Genomic DNA, 10,869 nt, shown 5'->3' on the forward strand with positions numbered 1-10,869 from the left:
CATATGTAAATGTGTGTATGTGTGCATATTGATGAAGGTTCACAGCTGGGGCCACAGCTTAGCAGCAATTTGGGGTCAACTTACTCAAAATAAAAACTTAGCGAGCAGCAGGTACTCCAACCAAACAGAAGATCCAAACTTCGTTTTGTTATTGTTATTGCTGCTATTGCCGTTGATGTGGTGAAATGCGGGTTTTTGTGAATGAATAATATTAATGCGTATAATTGTGTATAATTTCATTCCACTTTGCTCTGCTTTGGTGCGTTTCATACGCCACGCTCGGCGCTCAAACGCCCCGACGCTTCAGCGCTTATTACCGTAACGAAGCTGCTGCCGCGTGCAGCGCCTTCTTCACAACAGGTAGTGGAGCTCCCACTTTTTTAGACGCGCTTATGTAGACATAACAACAAACAAATTAACCGCTTAATCACAATATTTTAGATTAAAAGTTAATTTTTAACTGCGCACCGCTTGGGAAGCGGCCATTTAACAGCTATGGCATTATAAGTAGTAAGGTAAAAGCAACTACTTGAGAAGCAGAAAATATTTTCATGCTCAGTTTTTTATATTTGTTCGCATGTGATGCTGTCTCTGACCGTAAATGATGGCAAGTGAAGAGACGAACGTTGAGTTGGGAACTCTCATGACTTGTTTGTCGTCGCAGCGCTTCTAGCGGTTTAAAACTGTCAGCCTTATGAATATGTGTGTGTGCAAATGTGCCTGATTTAGCCCTAACTTTTGTGTTTTTCAATAATTCATTTCTAACTTTGCGTGCATTTAAATACCGAATAAATCCAATATTCCGAAAAGCCGCAGCAAAAAAACAAGTCCAACTTAATACATTATTCAAAGCAACAATTAACTCACTGAGTGATGGTGGAAATTAATTATGGCCTTTCAATGGGTATTACTATCATATTCGACAGATGTTGTTTGGGTTTTGAGATTTTTTGAATTTTTTTTTGCGATTACTCATGAATTGCAAATGCAGTGAGAAGAGACAGTGTTGTATTTGCAACGTATAAATGTGTGTATGTTGGCAATCAAAAATTTAATTAATAATGGAACTAGGTAGATGTCAGTGGGGATGATTTCGCTTTGTGTTCTGTTTTGCAAATCTCTTTGGTGAGTTTTTACATGAAGATTACTTTACTGACTCTTAAGATATTTGACGAAAAATTTTGCCAACCTCTTAGATTTCTGTGTATGGAATAGAGGTTTCTTATCAAGATTGTGTTTTAAGAAAGTGTTTGTTGCCCCTTCTGACTAACATTTGTTCTAGTCGATACAGAACGCTCTCTCTTCTGTTCAGCCTAAAACAGTGAATATAAAAATGACTTGTTTCATTTTTGACCGACAAGCCGACGCATGTTTTAGAGGAAAAATCAAAAATTGCTAGAAAGCTGGGAATATGTAACAGCTTCAAATGGTTGATACTTAGAATAGAACTATTGAAAAGTTTTAAAAGCTATGTTAACTTAACATACACGTGAATAAGTCTAAAACTGAACTGGAACCATAATCAAAGCAATCATATTTCATTGAATAGATCTAAGTATATATCGTCACCTAAAATGCAAAACAACGTATTATCAAAAAAATCGAAATAGAATTTTTACTGCTTACGACCCACTACATCATATTACATACATTTAAATACAATAAAATTTTTAGCTACCGCTGTCAGATATAACCAATATGTAACCAATAATATAACCCTTTATTAACCACACCTAAAAAATTGAGTGGTTTCAATCATAACCTTTTTCCTTCGCCTGTGAATTTATAAAAAATGATGTTATGTTATTTTGCATTTTAGGTGACGGTAAGAAGGGAAGCAGAGGAAGAGGAAGACCTCCACTCCGTTGGAAGGACCAAGTGGAGAAGGACCTGGCTTCGCTTGGAATATCCAATTGGCGCCACGTAGCGAAGAGAAGAAACGACTGGCGCGCTGTTGTTGACTCGGCTATAATCGCGTAAGCGGTGTCTACGCCAGTAAAGAAGAAGAAGAAGAAGGGCTTATGGTAGAGAAAATCACGAACTGGAGCTATTGCTGTGGAAAATTTGAGTACATATTGAGTAGTCGAGAAGGTCTTTTCGTATTTCTAATAAAACTTCAACTTATTTTTTTTTACTTCTAATAATTAAGTCAATTAGTAAAACTACATATCTTCCAATCGATTCCGTAAACATTCTAGAGCGGACAATGCTCCAATTAAATTCAAACCGACGACTTCAAATTTCCATAAATAATACTTGAACTACAAATTTATGCCTGACTTCAATATTTCACACCAGTATTAGCAATTTTAACACCTTCTTAAGCAGCTAATGGCTCCATTTAAATACAGATACAACAAGTAATCAAGCATATAGATTACCTCATTGGTGCAAACAAACGCCCACATCAAATCATACACTATTCGAGAATGAATAAAAAGACTCGATACATCGAAATGAGCGCTTTGGGAACTCGGTGGTAACAAAAGCGCCACAACAGATTGAGCTATAACATTACAGCGATCATAAAAGCATAAAAGAATTATACAATAAAAGCAAAGACGTTGAAATGACTTGTTGATGACAACAAAACTACAAAAAACCAAATATATTTTCGAAAACTTTAGTTCACAGCCAAAACATGATGGCAAACGATCGATGGCGAAGAGAAAAGCATCGACTGCAGCAGCTACTTTATGGAAATATTGCTCTGTCGCTTGCTGCTTTAATATCACCGCTGCCGTGGCGTTGCCTGCCGCAATGCGTCAAAAGCTATTATTTGCATAAATTAAACGCTGTCGCATTTAAGCGATCAAACGATCGTCGAACGGAACGAAAATGAGCGAAGCAAGCGATTAGATATCGAATATTCGTTTTCTTTCTGCCTGCAGCACAATAGACGCTGCGCTCATATAAAGCATATGGTGGGATCGGTGGTCGATCGATTATGAAGCGCGGGCCGTGGGAAAAGCTTTCACGCGCCAGCCAAGCGACAGGTTGAAACGCTGCCACTGTTTTGGCTCGTTGCGCTGGGGCAGCTACCGTGGCCTCTTTTTAGATGATATTCCGAAATTATTATAAACGTTTTGGTCAATGGCCGAGTTCATCGTATCGCTTGACATAAAGCAAAGATATAAATTAAAGAAATAAGTATTTTTGTAGTTGTTCTTTGTGGTTGCTGTAGCTGTAGCAAGTGGCTAATTAATTAGTGATTCGCTATTCATAAAATTTCATTATAATCACTTGGGGTTTTTGGCCCTTCCTTCCATTCAAACTGTCACAAATAAATGTTGCATTGAATTGCAAATCATTTCATTAAATTTGTCGTTCGACAAAACAAACAAATCGTATTGCTAACAAAGGCGAACAGCAATAATAATAATGTAGTAACAACTAACAACTAAATTGACAACGAGGATGGCGAACGAATGCAAATTATTGAGATTTATGAAGTTTCCGGTGGACTAGCTACAGGGTGTGCGCGATGCTGCAGAGCTCGGTAAGACTTAGCTAAAATAGGTACTGAGCTAAATTAAAATGGCAATGAAAGTGAGAAGAGATGACTAAAAAACAGAATTATACACAAATCGTCACTTTTAAGTTCTTCTTTTGTAGTAGAGTGGTTATAGCCGAGTTAACAACAGCGCGCCAGTCGTTTTTGCTTTTCGCTACTTGGCGTCAATTGGAGATATCAAATATAGACAGGTCCTCAAAGTCACCATTGATGCGTTCTCTGATCAAGTTTGACCCGGATTGACAAAAAAAAGCTTAATCGAAAATTTCTATATATTTCTCATGAGCCTCGGTTGAGATGATCTTCAGTGCCTTCCTCTACTTTTGGGTTCTCCGGTTTCGGCTATTTTTTGCGCCATTAGCTATATTTTTAGTTTGCGCGATATTTTTATAGATCAACGTCTCGTCACCTGTAATAATATGTTTGATAAATCTGGGTTCCACAACTGCGTTGACAATTATCTCTTTTCCGACTTCTTCTCGCCATTGGTTTTGCCAAAGATTGAGATCCTTTGGTATAAGGCTAACATTGACAAAAAATTAACAAAAATGTGTCAATGAGATCCATAAGGTTCGGAGAATCTTTGGTTATTGCTCTGATACCAAAAAGAAAATGTTAAGTACTGTTTGTTTAACTTTTTCTCTGATCTTTTCCATGTTATCATTAACAGAGGTGTATGCCCGACTCGAATGAGGTAAGTTTTTGATGACTTCAATGCTTTGTTCCACTGAAATACTTGTTTTGGTAAATAAGTAGACTTTCTGCAACATTTTCGAAGCAGTGATGCTATTGGAAAGACCAAATTTCAAGAAAACTCGTAGACCAGTTTTTTCCTTTAGTTATTAATCAAATTTGATGGTATAATATCTAATAAGGCATACTACTTATTATATTTTAAGTAACAATTATTTTCTTGAAACAACATAGGATCTTATATAAAAAAATACTAAATTTTTGTGAAAAAGATAAATTTTGGCCAAACACCTCCAGAACTACATTGACCTATTTTATTTTCATAATTTCGGCATTTTTTTTTTATTTTGTTTGAGAAAATAAATAATAACTATAAAAAAGTCAGTTAAAGTCTATTGTGAAATTTAAAGGTTCAAAGGCTTCATACCTCTTTGAAAATTAGAAAAATTCTGAAGTTAGAGTACCTACTTTTCAAGATTCTACAATGTATTACTAACATTATTTTGGAAATTAAATGTTCGCAGTTTTTCATAATTTTTACTATAGTTTTAAATTACTGTTCAATATTCTATACTTCTGTACATTTTCCAAAAAATCATCCAGCTTCCCAAGATATATTCTTTATACATTCATGTACATTTTTGTATGTAAATCTTTCAATTTTTTTTTGCTTTATCTTACACTTTACTTCACCTTTTCACTTCCCTCCACCTCTCCCTAAATGTGAACTCGAACATAAGTCTTATCAGCTCTATAATTGGCTTAAACTATACTACTTTCACGATTAATGGCAATCGTTGCACTGCCCGGTTGGTGTTTTCAAGCTTTTGTGCTCACGTTTTGGCTTTGGCTACCATAAATTTCCAAGTTTGTTTATTGATTCGTTTTCATGGTGACTTTTCGTTCATTCCGCCGCCGCTGGAGAGGAACAACTTAATTTGCCGTTTGTCGCAGCCAATTCATAAAAATGTTTCCGTGCTCGTAATTGCATTGCTTTTATGAGCCGAAAATCTCGCCAGTAGATTTCTTACCTCCAAATCCATAGATTATAGAGTATATTGTACAGCTGCATAATTTATTTTATTGCTGCATATATTTTCATACACTGAAAAAACTGTGTCCTCAGTTAAGCGTTATGGGACTCTTGGTGATTTACGTGCTTTGTTTCAACGTCGTTATATTTCAAGATTAATAAAAGTAACTTTTGTTTGCGTTAGATTTTCATAAATCAAAATTTTGGGTAGTCGAAAAAGTCTTTTCGTATTTATAATAAAACTTCAACTTATTGTTTTTATATGGCTTTGCGACAATCTGTTGAGCTTCACCACGGTTGGACCATGATATTTTCAGAACATTATTATTGTATTTGATCCACTTTACATCTCCTGTTAACATTCGTCTTAGAAATGGTTTGATTTCATTTCGTTTCAGCAAAGAATCGCAGATGTTAACTCAATTTGTTAAAATTTTCACAGACAATTCATGTGGTACCCAAACATCCAACATCTTTTTGTAGCCAGCCTTTTGTAAATGGTTGAAAACCGTTTACTGATGAATGTTAAGTTCCTTAGTGATGTCATGGTTGCTTATATTTTTTCAACGGCAGGCGAGCGAACGATTGTTGTGTTATGCGAACTGATACAGCATCGTCTCCGTAAACTTTACCAATTTTCTTTGATGGCAGCGAGGCTTAAAAAATCGAAATTATTATCAAAAATCTTTCTCCTTCCAACAGTACTTGATAAATATATCTAGGAATATTTTAAGTTGATCAGACCAGCCCTTTTGGAGAAAGTTTCCTCACCGACTTCGAAAACCGTATTTCAAAAAAAACAAAAAACGTTTTTAAAGCTTTTGCGACCGATTATAAGGGGTATATCCTTCAAAACAAACAAATATTAAAAACAAATTGTTTAGTTTTTCTCAGTGTATTTTCGGCCAAAATTTAGCGTAGAAAACCCCTCAACGCAGGACAAAAGGCACTTAGATATATTACTCATTTCAAATGTTTTATGAAAAGCATTTAAAAACATACTTAAACAATCTAATTATAGACGCCAAAAGCCGTGGTCCCCTTTGCTCCTGATAATGAAATGCTTAGCTCCGAATTAGGATTTAATTTATACGGTTCGGCTTTTTCATGCCTACTGACAGGCGATTTAGCGCTACTGGTCAGCGGCAGTCAACCGGCCAATACGCACCAACGCAAACATACATGCAGACATACATACATATGTATGTGTATATGTGTGTGCACCGCATAATTATATTTGAAGCTTTCGCTGCCAAACGAAACAGTTAACACATTTCAGCGGCAGGAAGTGGTGCAAGGAATTATCCGATGTAGGGGGCACAGCGCTGCTGCCCTTATATAAGCATAATGTGTGGTTGCACATTCAACACATTAGCATATTGGCAAGTGCCGAGCAATTCTCCGTGTTTTGCTGCGGGGCAAAATGAACGATTGGCTTCGCGTTTAATTGCCGCTGTGCTCGCGCAACCATTAAGCTTTGTTGCAAGTTACTCCAAGCAGGCACATATGTATGTACATACATTTGTATGCATGATGTAGATGTTATGTAGGCGATTGCTCTTACAACATTCCACACATATTTACACCAACAATGTGGAGGCTTGTTTTTATTGTCGTTTTGTGCGATAAGTGATCAAAGTGGCCCATTGTCATTAGCATATTTACCGGCGCTTGGCGTCCAAATTTCTCAGTTGTCGAAAAATATTTTTCGCCGACATGCAACTGGAAGAGTTGCACGCCATTCGGTGTACCCCTGCTGGATGAAAATTCTTAATAAGCGCATGTGTGTGTGTAAGTACAACAATTACATAGTGCTCATAATAATCAACTGCTTAGCAATTTAGTCAATCTGTCAAAGAGTTAAGGTAATCTCGTTAGGTGACCCATTGAGGTTATTGAGTTCGGTAATTTCACGAGTGCACGCAGCGTCAATTGTGCCGCTTATGAATGCGACCGCGTTAAGTACCGATAAGCCAAGCAAATCATGAGGTTTGACAAGCGCGCAATACTTTGTTTCTTTCTTTTTCGCCGCATTCCCCGAAATTACTCAAGTTAGGAATTCTTTAGCTTCAACTCAATAAATTAGTCGCGATTATAACGAATGCAAGCTCATGTCAACTAAATACTCGGTTGAAGATTAGTTCACTTCATTCGGTATCGGCTATACGATTATATGCTTATACTGTATAATAAATTAATAAGCTGTTTAGATATATCCTTCTACTTCTAAATTCTTGGTATTTTGGCTTGTGAGCAAAGTTATGTGCTACGTAATAAAAAAAAAAATCAGTCAAATCGGTTGCATGCAACCTATTCATGCTCATTTTCATTTATGTTATTAAGTCCAAGATTAGGATATTATAAAGATAAGTAAATAAATTTTTGTATTAGAAAATACAACTAAAAGTTGCTATAATAATCAATTTCAAAAGAGCTAAAAAGTGCAAAATCGAACAAACCTGAACTCAATAGGAAATTTTAAAGTTTGGAGTTGCCACTTTAAAGATTTGCTATATTAGGTCTATAACTGTACTCAAAATTTGGAAAGTTTATTTAAAAAACCACGTACAATATTATGATTGAAAGTTTCCCAAACTATATACTATATCTGAAGCTTTAACATTTTCTAATCTTTCCAACAAGTCATTTTTTAAGCCCTGCTATGATTTGAATCGTATTTCAGTTTAGGCGTTCTACATGACCGGAATAAATGGTAGTCAGAAGAGGCAAGATCTGGGCTTTAATGCTAGTGGAGAAAACTTTCCCAGTCGATCTTTCTCAAATAGTTTTTAACTGGTGTTGCAACATGGGACCGAGAGTTGCCATCATAGAAAATTATTGTCTCCTGTCTAAGCGCAAATTATCGGCGTTTTACCAATCGCTCGCTTCAGTTTGACGAGTTGTTGGCGGTAGCGTCCCAAGTAAACGGTTTCATCCGGTTTCAGAAGCTCATAAAAAAGCACGTCCTGTTGATCAAACCAAGTAAAGTATCTTAGCGTCGTTGATTTGGCTGGTCGGTCAGGTTCCACATATGATCTCTCCCATTTAGTGTTGTTGTAATGAAACTAGTTTTTAACACCATTCATGATCCAATGCTAAGATTACTTCGTTTTGTATCTTTCAGACAACATTTCTGATAAGCAACGGTTTCAATTGTTTGCTTTTGACAGCCGGTTACAGCTTTTCTTCGTTTGGAAATGGCTGCTTGAGTGACTCTCAAAAATTCTGTGAGTTCTTCTTGTGTTTTTTAACAATCGAGTAATGCTACCAGTTCCTCATCTTCACATTCTTTTGGCCGTCCAAGACGTTCTTCGTCTTCCCAACCAAACCCCCCACTTTTAAATCGTGCAAGTCATTTTCAGTTTGTGCGCTCAACTGGAATATATTCACCATAACTTCCACCAAAAGACGTTGACGTCCCACCAAGGTTTTCTTCTTATTAAAGTAGTGGAGAAGAACTCCTCTCTTCTCTCTTTTGTAAGCAAAAAGCGTCACCAATAACAAAGATGTGATTTTGATAGCTCATGGCGGCCATGTTTGTTTACGGATATGTGTAAAATGCTATCATTTCTTCCCGCCGCATTTCACTTTGGCGCAGCACTTGAAAATTGTCCAAGATTGTGTAAGAGCTGTTCGCGCAAAAAATTATCTTCTCAGACACTTCTGGCTTAACGAATTCGTCAGTAGACATAATTATCGCTAAGATGAGTCAAATCCTCGCGGAGTTCAGCAAACGTAATTGCTTCTCCAAAAACTTACCGTTTGGTGCGAATTGTGGGACGGCGGCATCATTGGGCCTTACATATTTGTTTCGAAAAGAGACAAGAAATTCTAACAAGAGGAAGCGCAGCCTTGTGTTTTACTTATAAATATGGACATATTTCGCACAGAATTTGGCTACTCGTTACTATCGATAAATGGTCCTGTAAAATGGCCGCCAAGATCATGTGATTGAACAAGATGTTGTTTACGTTTCAAATGAATGACTTAGTATACCTCAAGGACAGAAGCTTTCTAACCCATGTTCGGAATATTGGAACAATGAACGAAAGAAATGAAGTTTTCCGAAAACTTTTCAGTATTGTTCTGCGGCTATTTAGCGAATGAAGCCCGCAAATTTTTTTGAAAATAAAGTGCACATCTACAAAACATTTAATGTACAGCAAGAACAACTCATTTTCATCAACTCATTTCACAGTTATGACTAAAATTTAATACGAAAATATAAGATCATGAACCATTAACAATTTTTGAACCAATTTGGTGGGTGAAACACACAGCTTTTCCACAAGCCATAGATGGAATTTAAAATGAAAGTGGCATAGCTAGAGATAGTAATTTATCTTCCCTTCTTTCATTTGGAATAACAGTGATACGATCTACATACATATATTTTTTGATAGGTGTGTGACTAAGCTTCGTATTTTGCAAATACACACTGATTTGTACATTACAAGTATCTTGGACTCCGTCGGAAAGTATAATATTTCAAACTGTTGAGTCTAAGGCTTAACATTCCGAAAAGGAAAAATTATAGTTGTAATATATAATGATTAATTTTGGAGCTCAATACATTTTATATTCTAATTTATGCATTTAATTAATTAAAAAAAGTGTAGTTTCTCATTTCTGAGCAAGATTTCTTTAATAGAGTATTGGAAAGTGAATTTCAAATATAGATTTGGACCGACTAGAGTTTATAATCATAAAAATCATTAAAAGTAACTACGCCTATGTACAAATGAGTAAAAAGTTTTTGAAAAAGTCGATGAAAGTGTAACTTTTTCTTACCATTTGATGCTGAAAATTTATGTATCCTGATGCTGTATATAAAGTGTTTTGAAACACTGTATGGAATTTGGTTTGTAAAACTTTTTTTAATATATTTTTGCCACCAAAACACAGTCAAGTTTAGTTTCAAACCAATGTGTGATTAACTATTGTCTCTATTAATATGGGTTGTTAGTCAAAATCACACTTTATTCACTTCAATTATCACATCACTTACAAGAGATCCTCTCAATAACTTTATATGCAATTTTGAAGCTGAGCAAAAATCGTTTCTTCACAAAAGGAATCAAATAATTTAGCAAATAAGCACCGACAATTCGAAACGCATGGAGCAGAAAAAAACTGTTGCCGTTCCGAAACGCACCCTGTCACTCGACCGTCAAAATATCAACTAATGACTTGGCATCGCTCAATCAGACAAACAGCGCCACCAACCAACCGCACCACCAACAGCCAACAGCGAACAGCGAAACGTAAAACAAAATAAACAACAAAAATCTTCCACGCGCTGTGTCTCGCTTTGCCAGCGCCCGCAACAACAACGACGTTATCCACCAGCACCAATACAAACAACACATAGTGCCGTCCACCGTTCATGGAGCCCAAAACCACTGTCACCCAACAGCACCACACAGTCAACACTCAAACACACACACACACTCATTCAAAGGCGAGCGCGCATTTGTGTTAGTGCTAGCGCTAGTGTAACCGCCGACCGTTGCGAATGCCAAGCAACGTAAAATGCCGTAACGCCAAGCAGAAGAGGCACCAAAAGCAATCCACGATCACTCACACACGCACGCGAACACAACTGCAAGGAGGAGGCGTATCAAAACCG

General features: G+C 36.6%; 1 protein-coding gene across 1 annotated transcript in view; it reads right to left on the reverse strand.

Moving 5' to 3' along the window:
* LOC105222852 (paired box pox-neuro protein) overlaps positions 1 to 10,476 on the reverse strand; it is a 29,490-nt gene extending 19,014 nt beyond the window's left edge. Inside the window, exon 1 of the mRNA XM_011200374.4 lies at positions 10,032 to 10,476. The gene's annotated coding sequence lies outside the window, so the exon portion shown is untranslated. The remainder of the gene's footprint in view (positions 1 to 10,031) is intronic.
* Between the last annotated feature and the right edge of the window lie 393 nt (positions 10,477 to 10,869).

This window comes from Bactrocera dorsalis, chromosome 3, assembly GCF_023373825.1.
Source record: "Bactrocera dorsalis isolate Fly_Bdor chromosome 3, ASM2337382v1, whole genome shotgun sequence".
Lineage (NCBI taxonomy): Eukaryota > Metazoa > Arthropoda > Insecta > Diptera > Tephritidae > Bactrocera > Bactrocera dorsalis.